The 9,666-nt window shown below is 42.6% G+C and overlaps 1 protein-coding gene across 5 annotated transcripts in view; it reads right to left on the bottom strand.

Moving 5' to 3' along the window:
- LOC129824403 (transcriptional repressor p66 alpha-like) overlaps positions 1 to 9,328 on the bottom strand; it is a 43,942-nt gene extending 34,614 nt beyond the window's left edge. For all 5 annotated transcript variants that reach the window (XM_055884018.1, XM_055884015.1, XM_055884017.1 and 2 more), the window contains exon 1: positions 9,162 to 9,328. The gene's annotated coding sequence lies outside the window, so the exon portion shown is untranslated. The remainder of the gene's footprint in view (positions 1 to 9,161) is intronic.
- Between the last annotated feature and the right edge of the window lie 338 nt (positions 9,329 to 9,666).

Genomic DNA, 9,666 nt, shown 5'->3' on the forward strand with positions numbered 1-9,666 from the left:
GAAACAGGTACAAAAGTATCTATATCCACAGTAAAACGAGTCCTATAATCGACAACCTGAAAGGCTACTCAGCAAGGAAGAAGCCAATGCTCCAAAACCACTATAAAAAAGCCAGACTACGGTTTGCAACTGCACATTGGGACAAAGACGGCAATTTTTGGAGAAATGTCCTCTGGTCTGATGAAACAAAAATAGAACTGTTTGGACATAATGACCATCGTTATGTTTGGAGGAAAAAAGGGAAGGCTTGAAACCCGAAGAACACCATCCTAATCGTGAAGCACGGGGTGGCAGCATCATGTTGTGGGGGTGCTTTGCTGCAGGAGGGACTGGTGCACTTCACAAAATAGATGGCATCATGAGGTAGGAAAAGTATGTGGATATATTAAAGCAACATCTCAAGACATCAGCCTCCCGGGTGGCGCAGTGGTCTAAGGCACTGCACCACCAGAGTCTCTGGGTTCGAGCCCAGGCTCTGTTGCAGCCGGCCACGACCGGGAGGCCCATGGGGCGGCGCGGTGTTTATGTGTACGGTGTTTCCTCCGACACATTGGTGCGACTGGCTTCCGGGTTGGATGCGCGCTGTGTTAAGAGGCAGTGCGTCTTGGTTGGGTTGTGTTTCGGAGGACGCATGGCTCTCGACCTTCGCCTCTCCCGAGTCCGTGCGGGAGTTGTAGCGATGAGACAAGACAGTAACTACTAACAATTGGACACCACGAAATTGGGGAGAAAAAGCGAGAAAAAAAATAATAATCTCAAGACATCAGTCAGGAAGTTAAAGCTTGGTCACAAATGGGTCTTCCAAATGGACAATGACCCCAAGCATAGTTGTGGCAAAATGGCTTATGGACAACAAATTCAAGGTATTGGAGTGACCATCACAAAGCCCTGACCTCAATCCTATAGAAAATGTGTGGGCGGAACTGAAAAAGCTTGTGCGAGCAAGGATGCCTACAAACCTGACTCAGTTACACCAGCTCTGTCAGGAGGAATGGGCCAAAATTCACCCAACTTATTGTGGGAAGCTTGTGGAAGGCTACCCGAAACGTTTAACCCAAGTTAAATAATTTAAGATCAATGCTACCAAATACTAATTGAGTGTATGTAAACTTCTGACCCACTGGGAATGTGATGAAAGAAATAAAAGCTGAAATAAATAATTCTCTACTATTATTCTGACATTTCACATTCTTAAAATAAAGTGGTGATCCTAACTGACCTAAGACAGGGAATTTTTGCTAGGATTAAATTTCAGGAATTGTCAAAAACTGAGTTTAAATGTATTTGGCTAAGGTGTATGTAAACTTCCGACATCAACTGTACATGTACATATTACCTCAATTACCTCGACTAACCGAGGTGCCCCCGCACATTGACAGCGTACCGGTACCCCCTGTATATAGCCTCGCTACTGTTATTTTACTGTTGCTCTTTAACTATTTGGTATTTTAAATTTTAACTTTACACTTATTTTTCTTAAAACTGCATTGTTGGTTAAGGACTTCTAAGTAAGCATTTCACTGTAAGTTCAGCGCATGTGACAAATAAAATTTCCTTTGATTTGAATAAATGTTTTGAGGAAAACATTACTAATGTTGGAAAAAACAGTCTTCCTTATGTTGTCACCCAGAGTCACATTTGTTTATTTTGCAAGCTATAGCACAATATAAGCCACACTGCTTCTTGACACACTGCTCGCTTAACCCGGAAGCCAGCCACACCAACATGTCGGAGAAAACACCATCCAGCTGGCGACCGAAGTCAGCTTGCAGGTACCCGGCCCGCCACAAGGAGTCGCTAGAGCACAATGAGACAAGGAAATGCAATGTGACACAGCCTGGGATCGAACCCGGGACTGTAGTGATGCCTCAAGCACCACCCGGGAAGCCCTTCAGTTTTTTATTTTTAATACATTTGCCAAAATGTATAAAAGTTTTTGTTTCATCATCATAGGGTACTGTGTGTATAGTTTTTCCCCTGAACAATTTAATCAATATTAGAATAAGGCTGTAACATAACAAAATGTGGAAAATGTCAATTGGTCTAAATAAAGGTATATACCGTATTCTTTATATAAATAAAGGAATATACTGTATTCTAGTCATTGAACACTGGTCACTATAATAATGTTATATACAAAACACACCACGATATGTAGATATTTATATATATTATATGTACATATATTTATATTCCAGCCTCTGATATTTCTTAATTTCAGTAGAGCACAGCACAGCAGAGAAGGGTAGACTTTAGTACTTGTACTTACTGTATTGTACTGTACTGTGCTCACTGTACAGTATGGTGCTGTACTGGTCTGTATTCGATACTGTGCTATCCAAACATCAATGATGGGTTTGGATTTGGTCTAGTCAGTCTGTGGACGTTAACATCCAGGCCAGGGTGGACTGACCAAATGTTAACTATATTTCAACTCGGTTGGTACTCAGTGGGTGAGGATGCTGGTTACACTAAATGTAAAGAGAGGAGGCTCATGGGAAGGTGTCAGTAAGATCCAGGAGAGATGACACACACACATACACTACAGTTCAAAAGTCCGGGTCACTTAGAAATGTCCTTGTTTTCCATGAAAACGTACATGAAATGAGTTGCAAAATTAATAGGAAATATAGTCAAGACGTTGACAAGGTTATAAATAATTATTTTTAATTGAAATAATAATTGTGTCCTTCAAACTTTGCTATCATCAAAGAATCCTCCATTTGCAGAAATTACAGCCTTGCAGACCTTTGGCATTCTAGTTGTCAATTTGTTGAGGTAATCTGAAGAGATCACCCCATGCTTTCTGAAGCACCTCCCACAAATTGGATTGGCTTGATGGGCATTTCTTATATACCATACAGTCAAGCTGCTCCCACAACAGCTCAATAGGGTTGAGATCCTGTGACTGTGCTGGCCACTCCAATATAGACAGAATACCAGCTGACTGTTTCTTCCGTAAATAGTTCTTGCATAGTTTGGCGCTGTGCTTTGGATCATTGTTCTGTTGTAGGAGGAAATTGGCTCAATTAAGCGCCGTCCACAGGGTTTGGCATGGCGTTGCAAAATGGAGTGATAGCCTTCCTTCTTCAAGATCCCTTTTACCCTGTTCAAATCTCCCACTTTACCACCACCAAAGCACCCCCAGACCATCACATTGCCTCCATTATGCTAGACAGATGGCGTCAAGCACTCCTCCAGCATCTTTACATTTGTTCTGAACTCATGAATGTTCTTCTTTGTGATCCGAACACCTCAAACTTAGATTCGTCTGTCCATAACACTTTTTCCCAATCTTCCTTTGTCCAGTGTCTGTGTTCTTTTGAGCATCTTAATCTTCTATTTTTATTGGCTAGTCTGAGATATGGCTTTTTCATTGCAACTCTGTCTAAAAGGCCAGCATCCCGGAGTCGCCTCTTCACTGTTGACGTTGAGACTGGTGTTTTGCGGGTACTATTTAATGAAGCTGCCAGTTGAGGACTTGTGAGGCGTCTGTTTCTCAAACTAGACACTAATGTACTTGTCTTCATGCTCAGTTGTGCACCGGGGCCTCCCACTCCTCTTTCTATTCTGGTTAGAGCCAGTTTGCTCTGTTCTGGGAAGAGAAGAGTACAAAGTGTTGTACGAGATCTTCAGTTTCTTGGCAATTTCTCGCATGGACTAGCCTTCATTTCTCAGAACAAGAATAGACTGATGAGTTTCAGAAGAAAGGTCTTTGTTTCTGGCCATATTGAGCCTGCAATCGAACCCACAAATGCTGATGCTCCAGATACTCACCTAGTCTAAAGAAGGCCAGGTTTATTGCTTCTTTAAATCAGCACAACAGTTTTCAGCTGTGCTAACATAATTGCAAAGGGGTTTTCTATTGATTAATTAGCCTTTTAAAATGGTAAACTTGGATTAGGTAACATGCCATTGGAACATGGGAGTATTGGTTGCTGATAATGGGCATCTGTAAACCTATGTAGATATTCCATTTTTTTTTATCTGCCGTTTTCAGCTACAATAGTCATTTACAACATTAACAATGTCTACACTGTAATTCTGATCAATTTGACATTTTAATGGCCAATATTTTTTTTGCTTTTCTTTCAAAACAATAAGGACATTAATAAGTGACAAACTTTTGAACGTTAGTGTTTGTGCATGTGTACACACACACACACACACACACACACACACACAGTACCAGTCAAAAGTTTGGACAACTACACATTCCAGGGTTTTTCCTTTATTTGTACTATTTTCTAAATTGTAGAATAATAGTGAAGATATCAACACTATGAAATAACACATATGGAACACTGTAGTAACCAAAAAAGTGTTAAACAAATGAAAATATATTTGAGATTCTTAAAAGTAGCCACCCATTGCCTTTGCTTGCTTTGCACTCTTGGCATGCTCTCAACCAGCTTCACCTGGAATGCTTTTCCAACAGTCTTGAAGGAGTTCCCACATATGCTGAGCACTTGTTGGCTGCTTTTCCTTCACTCTGCAGTCCAACTCATCCCAAACCATCTCAATTGGGTTGAGGTCTGGTGATTGTGGAGGCCAGGTCTTCTGATGCAGCACTCCATCGCGCTCCTTCTTGGTAATATACCCCTTACACAGCCTGGAGGTGTGTTGGGTCATTGGCCTGTTGAAAAACAAATGATAGTGGGACTAAGCGCAAACCAGATGGGATGGCTTATCGCTGCAGAATACTGTGGTGGTCATGCTGGTTAAGTGTGCCTTGAATTCTAAATAAATCACAGACAGTGTCACCAGCAAAGCACCCCCACACCTCCTCCTCCATGCTTCAAGGTGGGAACCACACATGCGGAGATCATCCGTTCACCTTCTTTGCAGCAATTCAACCATGAAGGCCTGATTCACACAGTCTCTTCTGAACAGTTGATGTTGAGATGTGTCTGTTACTTGAACTCTTTGAAGCATTTATTTAGGCTGCAATTTCTGAGGCTGGTAACTAATGAACTTATCCTCTGCAGCAGAGGTAACTCTGGGTCTTCCTTTCCTGTGGCAGTCCTCATGAGAGTCAGTTTCATCATAGCGCTTGATGGTTCTTGCGACTGCACCTGAAGAAACTTTCAATGTTCTTGAAATGTTCTTGATTGACTGACCTTCATGTCTTAAAGTAATGATGGACTGTCGTTTCTCTTTGCTTATTTGAGCTGTTCTTGCCATAATATGGACTTGGTCTTTTACCAAATTGGTCTATGTTCTGTATACCACCCCTACAACACAACTGATTGGCTCAAACGCATTAAGGAAAGAAAGAAGTTCCACAAATGAACATAAGACACACCTGTTAATTGAAATGCATTCCAGGTTACTTCCTCATGAGAGAATGCCAAGAGTGTGCAAAGCTGTCAAGACAAAGGGTGGCTACTTTGAAGAATATCAAATATATTTTTTATTTGTTTAACACTTTTTTGCCTACTACATGATTCCATATGTGTTATGTCATAGTTTTGATGTCTTCACTATTATTCTACAATGTAGAAAATAGTAAAAATGTAAGAAAAATCCTGGAATGAGTAGGTGTGTCCAAACTTTTGACTCGTATTGTGTATATAAACTCAGCAAAAAATAGACATCACCGGTAACAATGGCGCCTATGGGCACAAACCCACCGTCGCTGGACCAGACAGGACTGGCAAAAAGTGCTCTTCACTGACAAGTCGCAGTTTTGTCTCACCTGGGGTGATGGTCGGATTCGCGTTTATCGTCGAAGGAATGAGTGTTACACCGAGGCCTGTACTCTGGAGCGGGATCGATTTGGAGGTGGAGGGTCCGTCATGGTCTGGGGCAGTGTGTCACAGCATCATCGGACTGAGCTTGTTGTCATTGCAGGCAATCTCAACACTGTGCGTTACAGGGAAGATTTCCTCCTCCCTCATGTGGTACCCTTCCTGCAGGCTCGTCCTGACATGACCCTCCAGCATGACAATGCCACCAGCCATACTGCTTGTTCTGTGCGTGACTTCCTGCAAGTGTTCTGCCATGGCCAGCGAAGAGCCCGGATCTCAATCCCATTGAGCACGTCTGGGACCTGTTGGATTGGAGGGTGAGGGCTGGTGCCATTCCCCCAGAAAAGTCCGAAAACTTGCAGGTGCCTTGGTGGAAGAGTGGGGTAACATCTCACAGCAAGAACTGGCAAATCTGGTGCAGTCCATGAGGAGGAGATGCACTACATTACTTAATGCAGCTGGTGGCCACACCAGATACTGACAGTTTTTTTTTATTTTGACCCCCACTTTGTTCAGGGACACATTATTCCATTTCTGTTAGTCACATGTCTGTGGAACTTGTTCAGTTTATGTCTCAGTTGTTGAATCTTGTTATGTTCATACAAATATTTACACGTTAAGTTTGCTGAAAATAAATGCAGTTGACAGTGAGAGGATGTTTCTTTTTTTGCTGAGTTATATATCAAAAGCCTTTACTTACATTTTTCAACCATTTTACATCTTAAAAATAAGTATCCAAGCCTTCATTTCCCAAAAATATATACTCTTAGCATTCATTTTACACCCATTTTGATATGCTCCTATGAACTTCACGTTTTGGTGATCATGGGTCCTTTTACATGAAAATGCCCATAGGCTATATCTAAATTGATTGAAAAAATATTACATGTTATGTTGTGCTCCTAACTTGTTAAAGACCCAGTCAAAAACGTGATTGTCCTGTGTTTGATATATATTTCCACACTATGAAGTTGGAATAATACTGTGAAATTAATGATGCCCTTTTAGTGTAAGAGCTCTTTGAAAAGACTGCCTGAAATGTCAGCCTGCTTAGGCCTGCCAAGTGATACAAAGTCTCTACTCTGCTACTCTCCATCCAAGTTCATATTACAATGTGCCCAGAATGTCTCACTGGCAATGTGAGGACAACTTTAATTATAGTGAATAGCCTAGTGGTTAGAGCGTTGGGCCAGTAACTGAAAGGTTGCTGGATCGAATCTCGAGCTGACAAGGTAAAAATGTATCGTTCTGCCCCTGAGCAAGGCAGTTAACCCACTGTTCCCCGGGCACCGAAGATATGGGTGCCGATTAAGGCAGCCCCCCGCACCTCTCTGATTCAGAGGAGTTGGGTTAAATGCGTTAGCCACATTTAAGTTGCATAACGGACTAGGTATCCCCCTTTCCCTATAAGGTCCTCTTGATTAAAGAAGCCCACGTCAGAGAAGAGGCAAAGCAATAGATTGGACTCTCGCCAAAATCTGTCCAAAATAAGCCCAACGCGTTTCTATGGGCTTATTTTGAACCTATGCTTGTCGCCTGTCTTCCTGCCTTTGGGACAACGACTCCCATTGCTGGGGCGGAAACCTGAGCATCTTGTCATTGTATACAGATCTCTGCCTCCATTAGGGTGCTTATTAATGCAACCATGTGATAACGCATCGCAAAGAACCCCCAAAGCGATTGCTCTGACGAACAAATGATTGACCATTCCAGAAGCTCTCTTTCGTATTACTCTAGAATCCCGAAGATAAACCAATCAGCACTACAGCAGGCAGATAGCCTTATCATGCAAACCATTTTCATATGCTAATTGTTGAGAAAAACTAAAACAGGAACCAAGCGTACTACTTGGTTACACATAACTAGGGGCCTGAGTATTTCCTGACTATGTGACCTGAACAGGAAAAACTAAGGACCCATACCCAGAGGCTACTCTTAGCCTACACTCTCTGGCTACAAGAACCCTCTGCATGATTGGCCTATAGTTCACCAATCAAAGTGAGCCCGAAATTGACATAAGTGAACAAAAAAGCACATTTTAAAAAAAGCACTTTCCGAGCAGCCGAAAGAAAACTGGACACAACTGAGGTGTATAGGAACCGGTCACTGACAACTGAACACAACTGAATCTGTGCATGCCTTACAATACAGTGACTGGCTCAGCTACTTTTGCACTGCATCAGCCGACTCATACCGCTAGGCAGGAGAGAAAGTGTGTGTGAGTTTGAGTAAATGTGTGTGCGTTCAGCTTTAAGAGGAGGAAGACCATGGTCGTTGCAGAAGTAGGAAGATTACCAAGGACTATTTTGATACAGTAGAACACTGGCAGCCTGTAGGGTTAAGTGCCACGACTAGGGCAGGGGCTCAGACCAAGGCACCGTCCACCATTACGCCACCGTCAAACCCACATTAACCATCAAAATTCCCGAACACGCAAACTCCCCCCTTTAAAAACTAAACACAGCCCACGCTGTATTCTGACCGGCGCCACGTTCGACCACAACATGTTTATAAATCGCGCAACCATGAAAATAACCTAGCTGCCAGCTAGCATAAATAATACCAATGAATTATTATTGGCCACCTTGCTATCTTAACGTTACTAGCTACCAGTACCTGTCCAGTTATTTTCCCCAAAAAGTGAAACACCAACACGCAGTTCACGAAACCACAACTTGGTGCATTTAAGTTACATGAAAAGCTGAAATTGAGCTATGGTAGCGACGTTTTTTTGTATGACAAAATAAACAACCACCAGGTACCCGGACCTAAGATAAAGCCAATCAAGTAACTTACTAACCTAACGTAGCAGGCGTAAAAGAAACAAGTAGCTACTAGGACGTTAGCTAGGGCTAGCTTGCCTTCGTTGGGGAGAATGTGGCCAGAGGAAAATGTAAACTCCAAAGCCTGCTAAATGTATTCGCGTTCTACTTAAATAATAGTATAACGTATTACATGTGTTAAGTAATTCGGGATAATGAATATTCGCACTGGCAAGCCATCTACCTGGGTTGACAAAAAAGATAACTAAGTAACTAGCCATGTAACAAAGTGCTGCTCTAAAAATAATTTGAACTCCCAGTCCACGACAATCCAGATTGACAGTCTCTGTTCGATCAAGCCCATTCTAAAATTACATTGGCGAAGTGAAATTAAAATTCGAAATATTGTCAAACTATGTGTGGACATAACAATAAAGCCTGGAGATGCAACTTCTATAAACGTATGAAGCCCGTTCCCAACCGTAAGCGCTTTCATTCTGCGGAGAAGTGCTACTTTTCAACAGCCCATCAGTTTCTCTATCGTCACAGATAGGTGGAGGAAGAGGAGCTGGCTCTCGATAAGTCCAAATAAAAGGCTTCCCTCAATCCACTTCCCCCAAAAAACTTCGGAACATCTCAATCAACTTACTCGGTCGATTCGACAGCGATCCGTCGACTGCGCTTCGTCCAAGGTATTTAGGGTGACAATCTGCTGCAATTATTCGATGTATTTTTTGAAATTCAGGGTATACCCTGTATCTTTTCTGCCCTCCCCGCTACCGCCTCTGTTGCCAAATAATGCGCTTCTCAACACACATGGAGCTGCGGCGTCACCGCAGCGGGCATGCGCCCTTCAACACGCCAGGGGGACCCTGTGCATATCTATAACCACTGACCATCAAGGGGCAAAGCAGCACCAACATGCCAGGGTCCCTAGGTCTTGTGGTTGCTTCTTGTCTTCAATACCTGTAACAGGATCCGACTTGCTTTTGAGCCTACAATGGCCATAGTCAGAACTAGAATAGGTAGAACTGATCCCAGATCAGTTGCCATAGGCATGGGTCTGAGGAGCCCTATTCACATGCACAGTGATCGAGGCCATATCCCATTCTCTCTTCATAGCAGGTCAGAAGATAATACAGAAGCAAACTGTC

The sequence above is a fragment of the Salvelinus fontinalis genome, chromosome 26 (genome assembly GCF_029448725.1).
Source record: "Salvelinus fontinalis isolate EN_2023a chromosome 26, ASM2944872v1, whole genome shotgun sequence".
Classification (NCBI taxonomy): Eukaryota; Metazoa; Chordata; class Actinopteri; order Salmoniformes; family Salmonidae; genus Salvelinus; species Salvelinus fontinalis.